Source organism: Oncorhynchus mykiss, chromosome 16 (assembly GCF_057628025.1).
Source record: "Oncorhynchus mykiss isolate SJ-2025 chromosome 16, ASM5762802v1, whole genome shotgun sequence".
NCBI lineage: Eukaryota > Metazoa > Chordata > Actinopteri > Salmoniformes > Salmonidae > Oncorhynchus > Oncorhynchus mykiss.
In genome coordinates, this window is record NC_143037.1 from 57,446,150 (window position 1) to 57,468,440 (window position 22,291).

At 41.9% G+C, this 22,291-nt stretch overlaps 1 pseudogene across 1 annotated transcript in view; it reads left to right on the forward strand.

Moving 5' to 3' along the window:
* Positions 1-7,977: 7,977 nt before the first annotated feature.
* Positions 7,978-22,291, forward strand: part of LOC110492319 (DALR anticodon-binding domain-containing protein 3-like) — a 29,471-nt pseudogene continuing 15,157 nt past the window's right edge. Inside the window, exons 1-8 of the transcript XR_016487398.1 lie at positions 7,978-8,779; positions 9,994-10,298; positions 12,992-13,296; positions 15,071-15,129; positions 15,232-15,363; positions 21,466-21,530; positions 21,706-21,781; positions 21,882-21,944. The product of XR_016487398.1 is annotated as a DALR anticodon-binding domain-containing protein 3-like (transcript). The remainder of the gene's footprint in view (positions 8,780-9,993; positions 10,299-12,991; positions 13,297-15,070; positions 15,130-15,231; positions 15,364-21,465; positions 21,531-21,705; positions 21,782-21,881; positions 21,945-22,291) is intronic.

The window sequence follows — 22,291 nt, forward strand, 5'->3', positions numbered from 1 at the left end:
AAAACAATTTTGCAATTATGTTAGCACAGCTGAAAACTGTTGTTTTGATTAAAGAAGCATTAAAACTGTCCTTCTTTAGACTAGTTGAGTATCTGGAGCATCAGCATTTGTGGGTTCGATTACAGGCTCAAAATGGCCAGAAACAAATAACTTAATTCTGAAACTCACCAGTCTATACTTGTTCTGAGAAATGTAGGCTATTCCATGCAAGAAATTGCCAAGAAACTGAAGATCTCGTACCATGCTGTGTACTACTCCCTTCGCAGAACAGTGCAAACTGGCTCTAAACAGAATAGAAAGAGGAGTGGGAGGCCCCGGTGCACAACTGAGCAAGAGGACAAGTACATTAGAGTGTCTAGTTTGAGAAACAGATGCCTCACAAGTTCTCAACTGTCAGTTTCATTAAATAGTACCTGCAAAAACACCAGTCTCAACGTCAACAGTGAAGAGGCGACTCTGGGATGCTGGCCTTCTAGGGAGAGTTCTTTTGCCCATCTTAATCTTTAATTTTATTGGCCAGTCTGAGATATGGCTTTTTCTTTGCAACTCTGCCTAAAAGGCCAACATCCTGGAGTCGCCTCTTCACTGTTGACGTTGAGACTGGTGTTTTGCTTGGATTAGTTAACACAACGTGCCATTGGAACACAGGAGTGATGGTTGCTGATAATGGGCCTCTGTACGGCTATGTAGATAATCCATTAAAAATCTGCAGTTTCCAGCTACAATAGTCATTTACAACATTAACAATGTCTACTCTGTATTTCTGATCAGTTTGATGTTATTTTAATGTATAAAAACATGTGTTTTTCTTTCAAAAACAAGGCCATTTCTAAGTGACCCCAAACTTTTGAACGGTACTGTACATATAACAAGAATACATGTATTTCCATATACATTCCAATATCAACTACTTGTATTTCCAAATAAAAAAAGATTCAAATAATTACTCAAATGTATTTGAAAGTAATTGAAATTCCCTAAATAGTATTTGAACACAGGTCTGCTAGGAAATGCCATCCGTGTTGTATTGCCTTGTATTAAGGTAAGAGTTGGGGATGGAAAACCTCTAAGTTTAATGAAATAAATATTGCCTTGACTGTTTTTAGGGCAGACAGATTCAATATAATATATAGTGTTGTATTTAAATTCTGTGATTTAGCGTTTATAACCATCCTGTCTAGTACACATCTCGATCATACTGGACCATGAAGAAGAGGACTGAGGGGGGGGGGGGCAGCTACACCTCCAAATCCTCCGGACTTTCCAGACACCTCACAGCGTGACGCACCAGTGGAAACACACACACACCTGTCCCACTAATCCGACAGACAGGTGTCTACAATTAGCAACTCCATAAGGCTGAAGCCTTGACTACTGTAACAGAGATATTTTATATTGTATCTTTTGGAACATCTATATGTAGTGCATATCAACTGTATAAATCACTTAATGGCAGGTGGTAGTGGTACAGTAGTAAAGTGTTGTTGTGACAAGGAAAGGGATGGCGCAAAGGAGGAGTTGTGGTCAATTGCTCTGCAGAAGTGAAAGTGAAATACATTTTTTTGTGTATTTAGGAGGAAGTGAAGACTCATAAATAGAGCAACACATACACATATGTGCCGATTCAGGAGGGTGACAGGAAAGTGGGATCAAGATTATGGTGACCTGAGCTGAGCCCATACGGTAACTATCTTTTCAGAAATGGGACTTGTCTTTTTTTGTCTGTACTTTCACTTTGGATGGCTGTCCTCAGTCAACCCTTTCTTGATATTTATTTATCTTCCTTAAACAAATACTCCTCTCTGGTTCTCTCTTGTTTTGATTTACACAAAGTATTCCTTTTCCTATTACTTTCTGTTTTGCGTTCACATCTTCTATTGATCAGAGACACTTGCTTCCCTTCGAACCTTAAGAGGAGATGACTTCAATCAATAAGTGAGTGTGTCCGTCTGTCTCGGAGAATTAATTGTTATGCTTTTTGTCCTCTCTCTATCTCTGGCTGTCCCTTTGAACTATTCTCTGTGTTTCTTTCAGTAGTTTTGTAGATAGGTTCTGCTATGTGAGATTTAAAGTAAAATGACTTAACTAAGTTACACAGCCATCCTATCATTTCCTTTTATCTCTCCCAGAACCCTTTGCTTTTATCATTCTCTTTAGCTGCTCTACCTTCAATACACTGACCTGCTTTCTCTTTCTCCCTCTCTCTACAGACATGAAACAGGTTTTTCAAGACTTAAAGATATGAATGGAACAGGATAGACCGTCTTTTTTCCACCCCAAGAAGGCAGCTAAATTCAGAATAGAAAGTGAACCTGAGTTTAAATTACATTAGTTTAAATTGTGAATGGGACACTCAGTAGTGGTGTTAGCGGGTAGGGTGGTAACGGAACCCATAAAGCAGCTGTGTCTTTCAAAAGCAGCTGGATGTGAGCTCCGTTTCCATCCCGTTTCGCAACATCCAACAGTCTGACCGTTTGTAGAGAGAAACATACTTCCTGGTGTACTTGAGTCAGTGAGTGTCTTTTAGTGTGATGTGGCTGCAGTTGACTCTTCAATAACTAATAGGTGATGTTCTTCAATGACACGTTTTCTCCCGGTTTGACAAATACTATAAGCCCCGGGAATTTCGTGTCAGCAAAGAATGACACCAGCTTCTATATAGGACATGAGCAGCTTAAGCTATTTATTTTAGCTGATTAATGTAGTGTGTAAATTGATTTATCGTCAGGCTATTGTTTCTGAATTGTTGCCCTGTTATTCTGAATTAAAATACAACTGGATTTTATTCACAGTATCCATTCGTTATATTGTCTGGGAACACTTAAGATAATTTACTTTACCATGTCATATGTCCATGGATATGTGTGTGCTGTCCAATTGTCTAATTCAGTTTACATTACAGAGCCAGTTTACATTACAGTTAGTTCTTACATACATACCAGGCATAGTTTAAAATGTTTAACTCCTTATTCCACTTAGTAAGACTATACTGAGACTTCATGAACATCTGTAGGCTACCGTCCAAATGAGCCTGACTGTAGGCCTGCGGTCCATTGAGCATGAACCAGCCCTATGTTCCTGGCAACCACCATAAGAACATAATGATTTATCATGACTTGTCATTGTCACAAATTGACCACATGAGTTTCTTTACCAAACGTTTTTTTGTATGAAGAATGAAAACAAATTCAGATAGATTTTTTTTATTTGACCTTTATTTAACCAGGTAGGCTAGTTGAGAACAAGTTCTCATTTGCAACTGCGACCTGGCCAAGATAAAGCATAGCAGTGTGAACAGACAACAACACAGAGTTACACATGGAGTTACACAGAGTTACACATTTTACTAGGGTAAGTTTTGTGGCGTGAGTGAAGGAGGCTTTGTTGCGAAATAGAAAGCCGACTCTAGATTTGATTTTGGATTGGAGATGTTTGATATGAGTCTGGAAGGCGAGTTTGCAGTCTAGCCAGACACCTAGGTACTTATAGATGTCCACATATTCTACGTCGGAAACATCCAGGGTGGTGATGATAGTCGGTCGTGCGGGTGCAGGCAGCGAACGGTTGAAAAGCATGCATTTGGTTTTACTAGCGTTTAAGAGCAGTTGGAGGCCACGGAAGGAGTGTTGTATGGCATTGAAGCTCGAATTCGAGATGGTCAGTGATCTGTTTGTTGACTTGGCTTTCGAAGACCTTAGATAGGCAGGGCAGGATGGATATAGGTCTGTAACAGTTTGGGTCCAGGGTGTCTCCCCCTTTGAAGAGGGGGATGACCGCGGCATCTTTCCAATCCTTGGGGATCTCAGATGATATGAAGGAGAGGTTGAACAGGCTGGTAATAGGGGTTGTGACAATGGCGGCGGACAGTTTCAGAAATAGAGGGTCCAGATTGTCAAGCCCAGCTGATTTGTCAAGCCCAGCCGATCAATTCACAGATGGTGTCCAGGGTACAGCTGGGAGCTGAGGGGGGTCGGTAGCAGGCGGCAACAGTGAGACTTATTTCTGGAGAGATTCATTTTTAAAATTAGAAGTTCGAACAGTTTGGGCATAGACCTGGAAAGTATGACAGAACTTTGCAGGCTATCTCTGCAGTAGAATGCAACTCCTCCCCCTTTGGCAGTTCTATCTTGACGGAAAGTGTTATAGTTGGGTATGGAAATATCAGAATTTTTGGTGGCCTTCCTAAGCCAGGATTCAGACACGGCAAGGACATCAGGGTTGGCAGAGTGTGCTAAAGCAGTGAGTAAAACAAACTTAGGGAGGAGGCTTCTGATGTTGACATGCATGAAACCAAGCCTATGTCGGTCACAGAAGTCAACAAATGAGGGTGCCTGGGGACATGCAGGGCCTGGGTTTACCTCCAGATATTTGAATCAGCAGCGAATTTAGCATGTAAATCTTGGTGGGGCAAACCCCCCCCCCCCCCCCCCAAATCTTTTGGAGCATGCCAGCAAAGTCACTACACGATACTGAACAATACATGAATTGCACTATAACGATGACAAACGGTGCCCACAAACTGTTAGGGCCAACATAAAGCTGTCCCAACAGCAGGGCTTTATTTTCAGCACCACAGAGTGAATCCTTACCACTGCTACACCTGGCTATCAGTGGAACCTTGTCTGGCAGTAAAACAGTTCATTTAGCCTCATTTACTGTCTTTAAAAAACGTAGCTGACATGGCTGACTTGCCTAAACAAATGTGGTTTCTACTGACAATTTAGATGTCAAACTATGGCATCAGGGAATGATGAGCGCATAAGAGGCAATCTGTAATTTTGATTACGACATTAATGAGCGAGCTAAAACGGACGTAGTCAATATAACTATTTGTTCAGCACTTTTGAAATGTACAGCGACAGAATTCAGAACACGGGTCATTCGTTCAGTATTCTCTATAAGCAGACAATGAAAGCTCTTACAATATTTGATGATGACATTTCTATAAAACAGGCTATAAGCTACATGTGCACCACCAAGTCAGAAAAGTAGGTGAAATTAAGAGGGTAAATAGATCAAATTATTAGGGTGAGGCACATGGGCTTCTAACAGCTTACAACATACACATAGTATTACTTTCTTAGCTACACTATACATATCTCCCTTGCATATTACATAATTTATGCAGAAGCATACAATACATTTTTGGACTCACTGTTGTGCTGTGCTCACTTGACCAGGAAGGTGGAGCGGCGGTCCTTCTTGTGGGCAAATGTTTTGTCATCAAAGTCTGGCATTCTCTGGATTTATGGTGCTTTCAAGACAACTGGGAACTTGGGGGAAAAAAACTAGGTTGAATCATGACGTCAGTGATCTTCAGGTCGAATTCCAAGTTGGATGACCATTCAAAATATATTTTCCCAGTCTGAGCAAAAAAAAATCCTGAGTGGCCAGATCTCTTGAACTCACTGAAGTCTGAGATTTCTCAGTTCCGAGTTTCCAGTTGTTTTGAGCGTGGCAGAAATCCTGCTGGATTGACAGCATGGCCAATATATTCAACATTTTCTGGCCCATGGTGTTGCGTGTGAATGTTTGTCCTTTTAAGCTTTGAAAAGAGACCCTTAAACCCTTACTTGGACCTCACCCTCTCCACCGAATAGCAGGGGAGTCAAAATAGTGATTGCTTGCAATGCTTGCAGTTAGCCACTGATTCCTTCCAAACCACTCATTGTTGAATTTGCGATTTCCAAATTCTTGTGTAATGTTTATGTCCAATGGCCAATGAGCACAGATACGTTCTATATATAATTTATCTTCATATGACAAGGATTGAAAAGGATTTGCCAGTATATTTTTTGACGTGATTCATGATGATGACTGTTTGTCTATGTTGCTAGCTAAGATTTGGAAAATATGATGTTGACATGATCAGTCCAATCAAAACTATGGTAGCTATAACGTGATTTGACATTTTATCTGTGGCCAATGACCTTAAGCTTTCTTGGATGTGCACTTCAAATGTAAATACACTGCTCAAAAAAAGAAAGGGAACACTTAAACAACACAATGTATCTCCAAGTCAATCACACTTCTGTGAAATCACGGTCCACTTAGGAAGCAACACTGATTGACAATAAATTTCACATGCTGTTGTGCAAATGGAATAGACAACAGGTGGAAATTATAGGCAATTAGCAAGACACCCCCAATAAAGGAGTGGTTCTGCAGGTGGTGACCACAGACCACTTCTCAGTTCCTATGCTTCCTGGCTGATGTTTTGGTCACTTTTGAATGCTGGCGGTGCTTTCACTCTAGTGGTAGCATGAGATGGAGTCTACAACGCACACAAGTGGCTCAGGTAGTGCAGCTCATCCAGGATGGCACATCAATGCGAGCTGTGGCAAGAAGGTTTGCTGTGTCTGTCAGCGTAGTGTCCAGAGCATGGAGGCGCTACCAGGAGACAGGCCAGTACATCAGGAGACGTGGAGGAGGCCGTAGGAGGGCAACAACCCAGCAGCAGGACCGCTACCTCCGCCTTTGTGCCAGGAGGAGCAGGAGGAGCACTGCCAGAGCCCTGCAAAATGACCTCCAGCAGGCCACAAATGTGCATGTGTCTGCTCAAACGGTCAGAAACAGACTCCATGAGGGTTGTATGAGGGCCTGACGTCCACAGGTGGGGGTTGTGCTTACAGCCCAACAACGTGCAGGACGTTTGGCATTTGCCAGAGAACACCAAGATTGGCAAATTCGCCACTGGCGCCCTGTGCTCTTCACAGATGAAAGCAGGTTCACACTGAGCACATGTGACAGACGTGACAGAGTCTGGAGACATCGTGGAGAACGTTCTGCTGCCTGCAACATCCTCCAGCATGACCGGTTTGGCGGTGGGTCAGTCATGGTGTGGGGTGGCATTTCTTTGGGGGGCTGCACAGTGGTAGCCTACCTCGCCAGAGGTAGCCTGACTGCCATTAGGTACTGAGATGAGATCCTCAGACCCCTTGTGAGACCATATGCTGGTGCGGTTGGCCCTGGGTTCCTCCTAATGCAAGACAATGCTAGACCTCATGTGGCTGGAGTGTGTCAGCAGTTCCTGCAAGAGGAAGGCTTTGATGAATCCAATTGAGCACATCTGGGACATCATGTCTCGCTCCATCCACCAACGCCAGGTTGCACCACAGACTGTCCAGGAGTTGCCGGATGCTTTAGTCCAGGTCTGGGAGGAGATCCCTCAGGAGACCATCCGCCACCTCATCAGGAGCATGCCCAGGAGCATGCCCAGGCCACACACACTACTGAGCCTCATTTTGACTTATTTTAAGGACATTACATCAAAGTTAGATGAGCCTGTAGTGTAGTTTTCCACTTTAATTATGAGTGTGACTCCAAATCAAATTTTTTACTTGCTATATTGTATTTACCTTGCCACCAAGGCCTTTTTTTGCCTTTACCTCCCTTCTCACCTCATTTGCTCACATTGTATATAGACTTGTTTATACTTTATTATTGACTGTATGTTTGTTTTACTCCATGTGTAACTCTGTGTTGTTGTATCTGTCGAACTGCTTTGCTTTATCTTGGCCAGGTCGCAATTGTAAATGAGAACTTGTTCTCAACTTGCCTACCTGGTTAAATAAAGGTAAAATAAAATAAATAAAATAAATAAATAAATAAAATCCAGACCTCCATGGGTTGATAAATTTGATTTCTATTGATAATTGGTGTGATTTTGTTGTCAGCACATTCAACTATGTAAAGAAAAAAGTATTTAATAAGAATATTTCATTCAGTCAGATCTAGGATGTGTTAGTTTAGTGTTTCCTTTATTTTTTTGAGCAGTGTATATGGCAGCACCCAAGGGGGCTTGAATTTCCTAGCTCTCCCTGAAGATTTTGCTCCGACATAGTGTCCCCATGAGTGACAGAACACTGAGCCAATCACGGCGCAATTAGAGAACATTACCAACCCGTAGCTTTGTATTTCCTACTGGGATAGGCTGAAAAACCTGCCTTACTCAAGAAAGCAAAAAATAGATAATGTTTGTATGCAGCTTTATTAACTTAATCATGATTATTTTTTACATTGTTTGCAAACTGATATTTGACGTATTAATGCCAAAATAACATGCAAAACATGCAACCGAAAAACAAACATATATATTTGAATAGCTAAACAGGTGGGCCTCTACACCACTTGCCACTGATCTGAATTAATCCAGAGACCATGACATTATTGAAAAAGTAGGAGAAGCCATATAATAAACTGTAATTCTAACATCTACGACATGTCTACCATTTAATGTTTGCAGAAAGTTCATTTGAGTTTCATACATTGTGCTGAACAGGCAACCCTGCCACACATAAAATGGACCTAAACTCGCGCTTTTGCCGTACTTCACAAGTAAACGGGATTCGGGGAAACAACATTTGCACTCTACAGTTCCGCGTTGTGATTATTATGCAGTCATTTACAGCCAATACGATATCGACAGACTAACTGGATCAACTGAATGCATGTTTTTCTATTTGAAAAACTAGCTGTCATAAAGCAGAAAGTACTACGATACCGTATAGCTCAGCTGAAGTGATGACCAGGTTGTGAGTTAGTGATGGAGAACATTGAGGAGACGCCATTTCGGATCACCCATACCGTCCAAGCTCTGGGCTCCGCACTACGGGGAGAGCCTCAAAATGTTCCTGATGCTAATGGTCTGGGTAGCGGGGGCAGAATCTCGAGTGAGCCGGAGAAGCTTTGGTTCAAAGAAAGCAGCGCTAAGAATCTCCGAAACAGGGACTTCTTGTCACCCACCACGGTGCTGAATACGCTTTATGCAGACGGACAGGTCGGTCTGTTAACGTTAGATTAACAGTTAGTTAACTAACGTTAGCTTAATAGTTAGTTATTTAAGTCTCGTATAACCCCATTGTAATTTGCCTTAGAATTGTTTTGCAGTTGGTGCACTGGTTGTAATGTATGTGTTCACAGATATGCAGTTGACAGCACGCGCTTTTCTCTTTGACAGGTTGAACTCGAGAGATATGTGGAGGCAAATTGAACCCCAAACTGTCAACTTCCACTTGATGATTGTGAACGAAATTGAATTCATACATTTTCATATTTGAGACTGTTGGCATTGCCATCATCGACATAACATTTAAACATTGCGGCAAGTATTATAAACCCCTGACTGGCAAATACAATGTGGGTCAACCTGCAAAATGTGCCAGCGTGTTCCCACATGGCATCGGTCAATACAACACCACACAGTCCTGCAGGAGGCAAATGAAGCATATACCACTACAGGCAGAAGGCTATTACTGCAATAGTTTTTGACTGTGTGTGTGTGATAGTTTTCTAGCATGCAAAGACATGCACTGTCTGCTATCCATGGACAGCATGTACAGTTGGAATCGGAAGTTTACATACACTTGGGTTGGAGTCATTAAAACTCGTTTCTCAACCACTCCACTGATTTTCTTTTGTTAACAAACTATAGTTTTGGCAAGTCTGTTAGGACATCTACTTTGCATGACACAAGTCATCTTTCCAACAATGGTTAGACACAGTGAATTATAAGTGAATTAATCTGTCACAATTCCAGTGGGTCAGAAGTTTACATACACTAAGTTGACTGTGCCTTTTAAACAGCTTGGAAAATTCCAGAAAATTATGTTATGGCTTTAGAAGTTTCTGATAGGCTAATTAACATCATTTGAGTCAATTGGAGATGTACCAGTGGATGTATTTCAAGGCCTACCTTCAAACTACGTGCCTCTGCTTGACATCATGGGAAAATCAAAAGAAATCAGCCAAGACCTCAGAAAACAAACTGTAGACCTCCACATGTCTGGTTCATCCTTGGAAGCAATTTACAAATGCCTGACGGTGCCACATTCATCTGTACAAACAATAGTATGCAAGTAAACACCACGGGACCCTAACTGACCTAAAACAAGGATTTTTTTACTAGGATTAAATGTCAGGAATTTAGTTGAAATGTATTTGGCTAAGGTGTATGTACATTTCAGACTGTAAGTGCGATGTGTTTGTGTGTAGGTTCCCCCAGCGGTGATGGTTAGAGTGCAGTCCCTGAGAGGGACAGGGGTTCTCCCTGTGGCTGGAGGGGAACTCATAGGAGAGGGGCTGAGGGTGTGGGTCGACCGGACTGCTGCGTTTCAGAAGGTCCTGAGTGACGTGTCGGTGTACCTGAAGCCTCCTTGCCAGAGACAGGGGTGTGTGGTGCTCAACTGCCCCGCCCTGCACCCCAAACCAAATGTACCCTCCCCTGACACCCTCACGCTGGGGCAACTACGCACTGTGCTGCTGACTGACCACTTAGGGGCGCTACTGAGGAGACAGGGGTGAGTAAGGAGATTACTATTCTACCATAGTCAAATTTGGACACGCCTACACAACCGGTCAAAAGTTTAAGAAAACCTACTAATTCAAGGGTTTTTCTTTATTTTTACAAATTTCTACATTGTAGAATAATATTGAAGACATCAAAACAATGAAAATACACATATGGAATCATGTAGTAACCAGAAAATTGTTAAACAAATCTAAATATATTTGATATTCTTCAAATAGTCTGACAGCTTTGCACACTCTTGGCATTCTCTCAACCAGCTTCATGAGGTAGTCACCTGGAATGCATTTCAATTAACAGGTCTACCTTGTTAAAAGTGAATTTGTGGAATTTCTTTCCTTAATGCGTTTCAGCCAATCAGTAATGTTGTGACAAGGTAGAGGTGGTATTCAGAAGATGGCCCTATTTGGTAAAATACTAAGTCTATACTATGGCAATAACAGCTCAAATAAGTAAAGAGAAACAACAGTCATTACTTTGTCATTCAATCCAGAAAATTTCAAGTGCTGTCGCAAAAAACATCAAGCTCTGTGATAAAACTGTCTCTCATGAGGACCACCACAGGAAAGGAATACCCAGAGTTGCTTCTGCTGCAGAGGATAAGTTCATTAGTTACCAGCCTCGCCCAAGTAAATGCACAGAGCTGAAGTAACAGACACATCTCAACATCAACTGCTCAGAGGAGACCGTGTGAATCAGGCCTTCGTGGTCAAATTGCTGCAAAGAAACCACTGCTAAAGGACACCAATTAGAAGAAGAGACTTGCTTGGGCCAAGAAAAACGAGCAATGGACATTAGACCAGTGGAAATTTGTCCTCTGGTCTGGAGTTCAAATTGGAGATTTTTGGTTAGCACCGCTGTGTCTTTGTGAGACACGGTGTGGGTGAACGGATGATCTCAACTAGAGGTCAACTGATTTAATCGGAATGGCTGACTTTAATTAGGGCCGATTTAAAGTTTAAATAACAATCTTTAAAAAAAAGTTTTTTTACACCTTTTATTTAATCTTTATTTAACTAGGCAAGTCAGTTAAGAACACATTCTTATTTTCAATGACTGCCTAGGAACAGTGGGTTAACTGCCTTGTTCAGGGGCAGAACGACAGATTTCACCTTGTCAGCTCGGGGGATCCAATCTTGCAAACTTAACCAGTACAACGCAATAACGACCTGCCTCTCTCTCGTTGCACTCCACAAGGGTTTACTGCATTCGCGTAACTCAAGGTAAGTTGCTAGCTAGCATTAAACTTATCTTATAAAAAACAATCAATCATAATCACTAGTTAACGACACATGGTTGGTTGATATTGCTAGATAATATCTAGCGTGTCCTGCGTTGCATATAATCTGACTGAGCATACAAGTATCTGACTGAGCGGTGGTAGGCAGAAGCAGGCGCGTAAACATTAATTCAAACAGCACTTTAGTGCGTTTTGCCAGCAGCTCTTTGTGAGTCAAGCATTGCGCTGTTTATGACTTCAAGCCTATCAACTCCCGAGATGAGGCTCGTGTAACCGAAGTGAAATGGCTAGCTAGTTAGCGCGCGCTAATTGTCGTGGTGTTGCTGGTTCGAGCCCAGGGAGGAGCGAGGAGAAGGACGGAATCTATACTGTTACACTGGCAATACTAAAGTGCCTATAAGAACATCCAATAGTCAAAGGTTAATGAAATACAAATGGTATAGAGGGAAATAGGCCTATAATTCCTATAATAACTACAACCTAAAACTTCTTACCTGGGAATATTGAAGACTCATGTTAAAAGGAACCACCAGCTTTCTTATGTTCTGAGCAAGGAACTGAAACATTAGCTTTCTTACATGGCACATATTTTACATGGAACATATTGCACTTTTACTTTCTTCTCCCACACTTTGTTTTTGCATTATTTAAACCAAATTGAACATGTTTCATTATTTACTTGAGGCTAAATTAATTCGATTGATGTATTATATTAAGTTAAAATAAGTGTTCATTCAGTATTGTTGTAATTGTCATTAGAATAAATAAATAAATAGGCGGATTAATCGGTATCGGCTTTCATGGTCCTCCAATAATCGGTATCGGCGTTGAAAAATCATAATCGGTCGACCTCTAATCTCAACATCTGTATTTCTCACCTTAAAGCATGGAGGAGGTGTGATGGTGTGTGTGTGCTTTGCTGGTGACACTGTCAGTTATTTTTATTTAGAATTCAAGGCACACTTAACCAGCATGGCTACCACCGCATTCTGCAGCGATACTCCTTCCCATCAGATTTGCCCTTAGACCCACTATCATTAGTTTTTCAACAGGACAATGACCCAACACACCTCCAGGCTGTGTAAGGGCTATTTGACCAAGAAGGAGAGTGATAAAGTGCTGCATCAGATGACTTGGCCTCCACATTCTGCCGACCTCAACCAAATTGAGATGGTTTGGGATGAGTCAGAGCGCAGAGTGAAGGAAAAGCAGCCAACAAGCGCTCAGCGTATGTGGGAACTCTTTCAAGACTTGGAAAAGCATTCCAGGTGAAGCTGGTTGAGAGAATGCCAAGTGTGCTAAGCTGTTATCAAGGCAAAGGGTGGCTACTTTGAAGAATCTCAAATATAAAATATATTTTGATTTAACACTTTTTTTGGTTACTACATGATTGGGTGTTGCTTTACCACTATATCATATGTCAGTGGCATCACTGTTTTTCTCAGGTTTATTGTGTCCTGCTGCCCTGTGCTGCCAGAGGAAAGTGACATCATTGTCTTCCTCCGATTGCTTGGCATCGATTGGCCCACAGTGCCCATCACCTGGACCAATGACGAGAGGGAGGAGAACATTTTGGAGGCTTTACAGAATTCCCCGTACAGAGAAAGAGAGGAGACAGATGGAGGAAGAAGAGAGAGTGAAGGAAAGAATACAGATGAAGATAAAGAGGAGATGCTCAGGGTGAACTTGAAGAGGGTGTTTCAGGAGGAGCAGCTGCCAGGTTATGACCCCAGCCTGGGCAGCTGTACAGGTGAGACAAACAACATTGACCTTTTGACCTGGGGATTGGTTGTAAATGTCTTAACATATGAATAACCCATACGGTGTATTGGGAAAGTATTCAGACCCCTTAACTTTTTCTACATTTTGTTACATTAGATTTATTCTTAGGATGATTAAATAGTTTTTCCCCTCATCAATCTAGACACAATACCTTATAAAGCAATACCTTATAAAGCAAAAACCAGTTTCATTTATTATTTTTGCAAATGTGTTAAAAATAAAAAAACGGAAATATCACATTTACATAAGTATTCAGACCCTTTACTCAGTACTTTGTTGAAGCAGCTATTGTAGCCTCACGTCTTCATGCTTGGCACACCTGTATTTGGGGAGTTTCTCTCATTCTTCTCTGCAGATCCTCTCAAGCTCTGTCAAGTTGGATGGGGAGAGTCGCTGCAGAGCTATTTTCAGGTCTCCAGAGATGTTTGATCGGGTTCAAGTCCGGGCTCTGGCTGGCCCACTCAAGGACATTCAGAGACTTGTCCCGAAGCCACTTCTGCATTGTGTTGGCTGTGTGCTGGCTGTGTGCTTAGTCGTTGTCCTGTTGAAAGGTGAACCTTCACCCCAGACTGAGTGCTCTGGAGCAGGTTTTTATCAAGTTTCTCTGTACATTTTTCCTTTGATCCTGACTGGTCTCCCAGTCCCTGCTGCTGAAAAACATGCCCACAAAATGATGCTGTCACCACCATGCTTCACCATAGGGATGGTGCTAGGTTTCCTCCAGATGTGATGCTTAATAGGCCAAAGAGTTCAATCTTGGTTTCATCAGACCAGAGAATCTTGTTTCTCATGGTCTGAGAGTCCTTTAGGTGCCTTTTGGCAAACTCCAAGCAGGCTGTTGTATGCCTTTTACTGAGGAGTGGCCTCTATCTGGCCACTCTACCATAAAGGCCTGATTGGTGGAGGGCTGCAGAGATGGTTGTCCTTCTGGAAGGTTCTCCCATCTCCACAGAGGAACTATAGAGCTCTGTCACAGTGACCATCAGGTTCTTGGTCACTTCCCTGACCAAGGCCCTTCTCCCCTGATTGCTCAGTTTGGCTGGACGGCCAGCTCTAGGAAGAGTCTTGGTGGTTCCAAACATCTTCCATTTCAGAATTATGAAGGCCACTGTGATCTTGGGGATCTTCAATGCTGCGGACATTTTTTGTACCCTTCCCCAGATCTGTGCTACAACACAATCCTGTCTCGGTGCTCTATGGACTTCCACTGTTAACTGTGGGACCTTATATAGACAGGTGTTGTCTTTCCAAATCATGTACAATCAATTGAATTCACCATAGTGGACTCCAATCAAGTTGTAAAAACATCAAGGATGATCAATGGAAACAGGATGCACCTGAGCTCAATGTTGAGTCGCATAGCAAAGGGTCTGAATGTAAATAAGATATGTTTTTAATTTAATACATTTGCAAAGATTTCTACAAACATGTTTTTACTTTGAATTATGGGGTATTGTGTGTAGATTGATGAGGGGGAAAAAAAATTAAATCAATTTTAGAATAGGGCTGTAACTTAACAAAATGTGGAAAAAGGGAAGGGGTTTGAATACTTTCCCGAATGCATTGGCAAATGGTAGGGTCAAATTGCTCAATGAAATTGATTTCTTTCACAGGGAGCAAGGCCTATAGGTCACCGTTAGTAATGAAACTTACTTTAACGTAGTTTAGATAAGTAAAACCTACAGAGATTAACAGTCTATAGGAGCAGTCTGTAACCCAAAATCCTGTTGATTGGTCCTCAGTGCAAAGGGACAGTGTGTCTCATCTGGCCCAACTGGACAGGGCTACTGCAGGCTGCACTGTAACATTTTCTCTCCCCCCCCCCCCCCCAAACTTTAAACATCAAGCTACAGCCGTGTACTACTATAGCTGCTATGTTGTGTATGTTCATACAATACTAAAGAGTATAGGATCTCATGTTTTTCACATCTCTTATTGACCAAGGTATCCACGGCAACCGCAGTCCTGTCAGGATGAGTTCCGTCAGCAGCAGATAGCAATGCTGTGGAGAGCCAGCGGTGCAACAGTGACACAGGTTTATTTGACACAACGCATTAACTACCACATGATGACAAACTATACCTCCCCAGACTAACCAGTAGAGGTGCACCAATTGTTGTAAATGAAAAATAAATTGGTTTTTTGCTCCAACTTTACTTTATCCAAAAATGCTGCAACCACATATGATCGATCAGTGTTGGGATTCGTTACTTGTAAAATATGACGTATTGCTCGTAACTTTCAATCAAAATAATGTGTTATATTACAATACTACTTTCTGTGCAAAGTAATGTGTTATGTTACTCCTTTATATTACAAAAACCATCAAGTCCCACTTGCCAACAAGGTATGTTGGTCACCGATTTAATAATGCAGAGGATACAATACTAATGATAGGACAGACATCAAAGCATTTAAATTATTTAACACTAGAATAGTCGTGATGAATACCAATCAGTGTAGATGAAGGGGAGGAGCCGGGTAAAGAAGGATTTTTAAGCCTTGAGATAATTGAGACATGGATTGTCTGTGTGCCATTCAGAGGGTGAATGGGCAAGTCAAAATACTTTATTGAACGTGGTAGCAGGTGCCAGGCGCACCAGTTTGTACCAAGAATTTCAACGCTGCTGGGTTTCACGCTCAGCATCCCTGTGGAATGCTTTCGACACCTTGTTGAGTCCATGCCCCAGAAAATTGATCCTCTTCTGAGGATAAAAGCGGGGGTGAAACTGAAATATTAGGAAGGTGTTCTTACTGTTTTGTACACTCAGTATATGGTGTGTATAGTAAGAATATAACGGAATACAATCTAAATAGAATATATTTTTCCCAAACATACTTTTGTCTTGCGAATGCTCACTTGAGAAATGGATGGACTTGCGGTTATCCCAAGAATAAGTGATATTTTGAAAGAGCATTTAGTTTTTTGTTGTTTAGCAAATGTAAGGGTTTTGAAAAGCTCAGTATCTGGTCTTTGTAATCATATATAGAAATCAAAATGTCTTACTTGCATGTGACTGTGGAAGGATTCTCAAAGTCGCTTTTTGGTAAAAATACAAAATAAGAGTTTTTTTCCATTTTCCCTGCCTCTGTCAATTCCATGCTGGGCTGTTCATCAGTCTCTTCATTCACAATTTGACAATGTATAAAAATATTGTCAGACAGAACAAGGCCACCATTCATTTGGCGATTGAATCATTCTAAGAAGAATGAAAATAAAGTGTGATCAGGCCTCATTGTGACAACAGCTTTTATCCTTTTAAAACACCAACACTTGTGACAGATTTTTTTCCCAAACCTTTCCGAGAGAGCTTGGACCAAAGGTGTGGACTCAAGTCACATGACTTGGACTGGAGTCTGACTGGAGTCTGACTCAAGTTTACTTTTTTTTAAACTTGAGACTTGATTTGGAGCCTAAAACTCGGGACTTTGACTTGAGACGGATGACTTGAAAGTATTTGGCCAGTTTTTTTTAACGTTTAGTCACTCATTTTGTGGCACAGAATCTACGTGGATTATTCTCCACGCAGCCAGAGACAATGGCTGCGTTTCAAACACATAAAAGACACACCCTCCTCCTCTTACCCTCACCTTATGCCCTTGGGGGAATCCCCAGGGCCATCTTTGCCAACGGTCCAAACGATTAGCCAAGTAAAGGAAGCTGGCAACCCAAGCCCCTCAGCCCTCGCTGGTGAGTTTACAATCCTGTTCACTCCGGGGCCTGTAACGCCCCATAATTCAATTTGCGTTGATTGTACATTAGCTATGAAAAGTCAGCCAAAATGTAAAACCAACATCAATATGGAGAAGTCGACATACAAGTATAAGTAAATTAGAAACTATGCCAATAATGCACATGACAGCACAAATGCTTATCGTGAAAGTAATTCTGTTTTTGTTTGGTTAGCTTTTGGAAACATTAGCTAGTGCATACAACTTTCCCTGACATTACTTTTCTATTCTACATTGTCATTTTCGATTTACCTGATATCGTCAAGATGGTTAGCATTCGATGTCTGTGAATGCGTTGTCTTCTAGCCAATATATGAAATGCAATCATAATTGACTCTAACGCATATAAAGCACACACAACAGCTACCGGTGGTTCCATGATGACTGAAAGCACAACCGTGGGACAAACGAGTGACACATTTCCGGGCAAGGTCGGTCCATTTTAAAATGCATTCATTATTCTAAGGCCCTGCGAGTGTCAACTCATCATAAGTCATGATATTCACTTAATTTGAGGGCTGAGGGGAGAGGGTGTGTATTTTACATGTTTGGAATGAGCCAGTATCGCACTTGCAAAAATACTGATTGGCTAGTGAAATACTCTCGGACCTCTGATTGGACCAGCAAATTGTCAATCACCATAGGTTGAGTGAGCTAGCGCAGTGAGGTTTTGGGGGGTTGGCAGTGTGAAACTGAATGGGGAAAAATCTATTTTTCTACATATTTTAATAGGCTACATATAGCCAACCATTTGTATTATACCTTTTGCTTATTCAATCTGGTCACTAACCTAGGCCTACATTATTGCACCAAAATTATTGTTTTCAAAATCGAATTTGTGCTTTAGAACAGAAAAGTTGCACGTCTTGATTTGACTTAATATTGTCCATATAAATTAGGGTTAATTCAGAAAGAGTGGGACATTATATAAACTGAGACAGCTTAATCCTGAGACGTTTATTTCTTGATCTGACAAGAGAAAATCTAAACGGTGGTTACTAAGCCCTTGCAGAGAAACCACATAAAAATCACATCACTTCATTAGTGTGACATAGAGGGGGCAGAGCAAGTCCAGTCCTGTCAATAGATTGCTAGAAGATGCATTTGTTCAGCGGGACGGGGCTCTGCAGACTTCTCTGATGCTACACAGGATTTTTATTTAATTTTTGCGTTGTAATTTAAACAATGCCTAATATCTGACATTAATAGTGGAATGATAGTGTTTCACAGTATTACTTAACCTTAGTTTTGTGATTGGCTGTGATATTCTCCTATTGATTTCTCCCAGCTAAGTAGCATCTGTTGTAAAACTGAGAAAGCTGTTCAGACTTTGTGGCTGTGTTCTCTAGCGGAAATTGCTGTCAATTTCAGTTTTTGAGAAAACAAGCACTGAATAGTGTAGGGAATCATTGTACCATCAAAAAACAAAACTAAAATACCCGGCTGAAAATGACTGTAAACAGCGCTTGGGAAAAACACTGACTATCCTCTTAATTTGTTAATTTAGTGCTGTTATGAACACTGTTATTTGAGGGAATTCAGAAAAAGTGGAACACTTTTTGCATTTAAGTATTCTGTAACCTCTTCAGACATCTGTTCAACATATTATCCATTTCTGAAATCCTCAGATGTTTCCTAATCACACAAAATGTAACTTAATTTTCATTGTGGTACAATTAGGACTATAATAATGGTGTCCCAGTTTATCTGCTGTCTGTCTACCGAATTTGACTCGGTGTACAGATGGGTGTGTCATGCCTCCTGTGAATATGATATTAAACATATTTTTTTGTGTGTGATTAGGAAACATCTTTCAGAAATGTATCATGTTGGGCTAATGCAAAAAGTGTCCCGCTTATTCTGAATTCACCTTAGTGTTTAACAATCTGCTACGGATGCATCTTTGCCACAACAGTAGTTACCTGGTGATTTCATTTCTCATTTTCATATTCAGAAAGTTTGGGTGGGTTATATACCTCAGTGATGGTACTGGCTATATGTCTGAAGGTCTCTGGAACATTGCACTACCTTCAATATTTATGGGATGAAGATGTAACATATTCTGACAAATTTAATTAGGACATTTGTGAGTAAGAAAAAGACTACAGAGACAGATCATGCTTTCCATCCAATCCTGCAACCTAGGCTGCATACAGGCATGGGCAACTCCAGTCCTCGGGCCCTATTGGTGTCACACTTTTGCTCCAGCTAACACACCTGACTCCAGTAATCAACTATTCATGCTCTTCAGTTTAGAATGTAATTGGTTTATTCAGCTGTGTTTGCTAGGGATCGGGAAAAGTGTGACAACACTCTGGCTACCAAGGACTGGAGTTGCCCATCCCTGTGGTAGGCCATATGATCCTGCTTGCTCTGGATCCCAGAGAAGTGATATGATATCCCTGGTTGATATTGACTGCTAACATGAATGACTTGCAGTTGATTTCTGTAACTTGCATTTTGAAGATGCATCCCCGTTTATGGCTGTAATGACAGGCTTCATTTGCATAGGGACTGCATGTGCGTGCGCAGGGTCGCAAGCTTTGAACCACTCCTTTTTGCAGGTCATGGGTCAAAGTTTGAAAACCACTGAGCAAGCAAACAGATTGCTGATTTGCTGTACAACTATAGAACCGGGTGCAGCGCAAACGCCAAATTGTAGGGAGAGCGGATTGCCATAAATGATAATGCAGCTTCAAAAATGGTTTGGTGATCAAGAATATTAACCATTTACTTTGCAAGCTCCCCAGCAATGGTGCATCAAGGAACAATTACTAGCATAGGCCTTCTGGTCTTTTGGCATGTCAAAATTGCTTGATTGTTAAAATGTATTATTACCTAATCAAAATCTAATGAAAAGGTCTGTCTGGTAGCCTCAAATGATTTCAGACAACTTGTTACGACTGGACTTGACTTGCTTAGAATGCACAATGTGGGGCCTCCCGGGTGGCACAGTGGTCCAGGGCACTGCATTGCAGCGCCAGCTGTGCCATCAGAGACTCAGGGTTCGTGCCCAGGCTCTGTCGCAGCCGGCGTCGTCCGGGTTATGGAGGGTTTGGCCGGTAGGGATGTCCTTGTCTCATTGCACACCAGCAACTCCTGTGGCGGGCCGGGCGCAGTGCACGCTAACATATCTGTGATATGTTACCACACTTTTCCACCAAGCCACCCTCCGATCCAACAGGTCCCAGATGTGCTCAATAGGATTGAGATCCAGGCTCTTCGCTGGCCATGGCAGAACACCGGCATTCCTGTCTTGCAGGAAATCATGCACAAAACGAGCAGTATGGCTGGTGGCATTGTTATGCTGGAGGGTTATGTCAGGATTAGTCTGCAGGAATGGTACCACATGAGGGAGGAGGATGTCTTCCCTGTAACACACAGCGTTGAGATTGCCTGCAATGACAACAAGCTCAGTCCGATGATGTGAAACACTGCCCGAGACCGTGACGGACCCTCCACCTCCAAATCGATCCCGCTCCAGAGTAGGCCTCGGTGGAACGCTCATTCCTCCGACGATAAACCCGAGTCTGACCATCACCCCTGGTGAGACAAAACTGCGACTCGTCAGTGAAGAGTACTTTTTTCCCAGTCCTGTCTGGTCCAGCGACGGTGGGTTTGTGACCATAGGTGACTTTGTTGCCGGTGATCTCTGGTGAGGACCTGCCTTACAGCAGGCCTACAAGCCCTCAGTCCAGCGTCTCTCAGACTATTGCGGACAGTCTGAGCACTGATGGAGGGATTGTGTGTTCCTGGTGTAATTCAGGCAGTTGTTGTTGCCATCCTGTACTTGTCCTGCAGGTGTGACGTTCGGCTGTACCGATCCTGTGCAGGTGTTACACATGGTCTGCCACTGCGAGGACGATCAACTGTCCGTCCTGTCTCCCTGTACCGCGGTCTTAGGTATCTCACAGTACGGACATTACAATTTGGCCACATCTGCAGTCCTCATGCCTCCTTGCAGCATGCCTAAGGCACATTCACGCAGATGAGTAGTGACCCTGCGCATCTTTCTTTTGGTGTTTTTCAGAGTCAGTAGAAAGGCCTCTTTAGTGTCCTAAGTTTTCATAACTGTGACCTTAATTGCCTACCGTCTGTAAGCTGTTAGTGTCTAAACAACTGCTCCACAGGTGCATGTTCATTAATTGTTTATGGTTCATTGAACAAGCATGGGAAACAGTGTTTAAACCCTTTACAATGAAGATCTGTGAAGTTATTTGGATATTTACGAATTCTCTTTGAAAGACAGGGTCCTGAAAAGGGGACGTTTCTTTTTTTGTTTATGTTAAAAGGCCTCGTTTCTACCAAATTCATGCTGTAACTCGACTTCTCATGTTGTCTTGTTACTTTGAGCAATCAATTTATGTTTTTTTTCGTCCCCTCTTTTACTTGATCTGTTTCTTAGAGGCATCTTGTTTGTGGACCAATGAAGACACTTGGAACTCACCTCAGTGCTGCCCAGTACCTTCAGTAAGAACATCTTCTTTTATCATTTTGATTCAGCTTTAGTCCCCGTAATTATCAGTTTGCTCTGCTGTTTGCTCTAATGTAGCCTTTTCAGATCTCTAATGTAGCCTATTGAGATCTCATCGAGCCACTGTGTGTGTGTCTGTCTCATTGGCTCCTTGTTCACCCTGTCCTACAGACTGAGAAGAGTGCAGATGAAGGAGGCCTCAGAGATTAAGTATGGAGAACAAGTCCAAGGTGAGTCTTCTAAATTTGTCTGAACTCTGTAGTATGTGTATGATCAGGGACTGTTGTGGTATGTGATCTCCCTTCTTGGACTTAAAACTTCTATTACAACTCCAAATACTGTTTCAGATCAAGGTCATGACCTCAGCCACAGTGAGGTTTGAGCTGCTCTCAACAGTCCATACGAGCCCGGTGAGTCTTAGGAGCTGTTTGAGAGAGACTCACTTCTTGGAGCTAGTCTGCATGTGTGTGTATTTTGATTTATTAGGATTCCAATTAGTCGTCGCCAATGGAGACAGCAAGTCTGACTGGGGTCCGATATATCATAAATACATTACAGACAAAGGATTTAACAATTTACATACACACTACATGTTCAAGTTTTTAAATGTATCTATCAGTTACACATACAAGTCTAATGGTTTTAAATGACTGTTTTGTATTGTCTGGAAACTCACTTGTAGAATTCGCTTGCAGTAGGTCTCTTAAAAAAGAGAAGCCGTGCAAGGTTATTAAACAGAGGTGCCTAGTTATTCTTC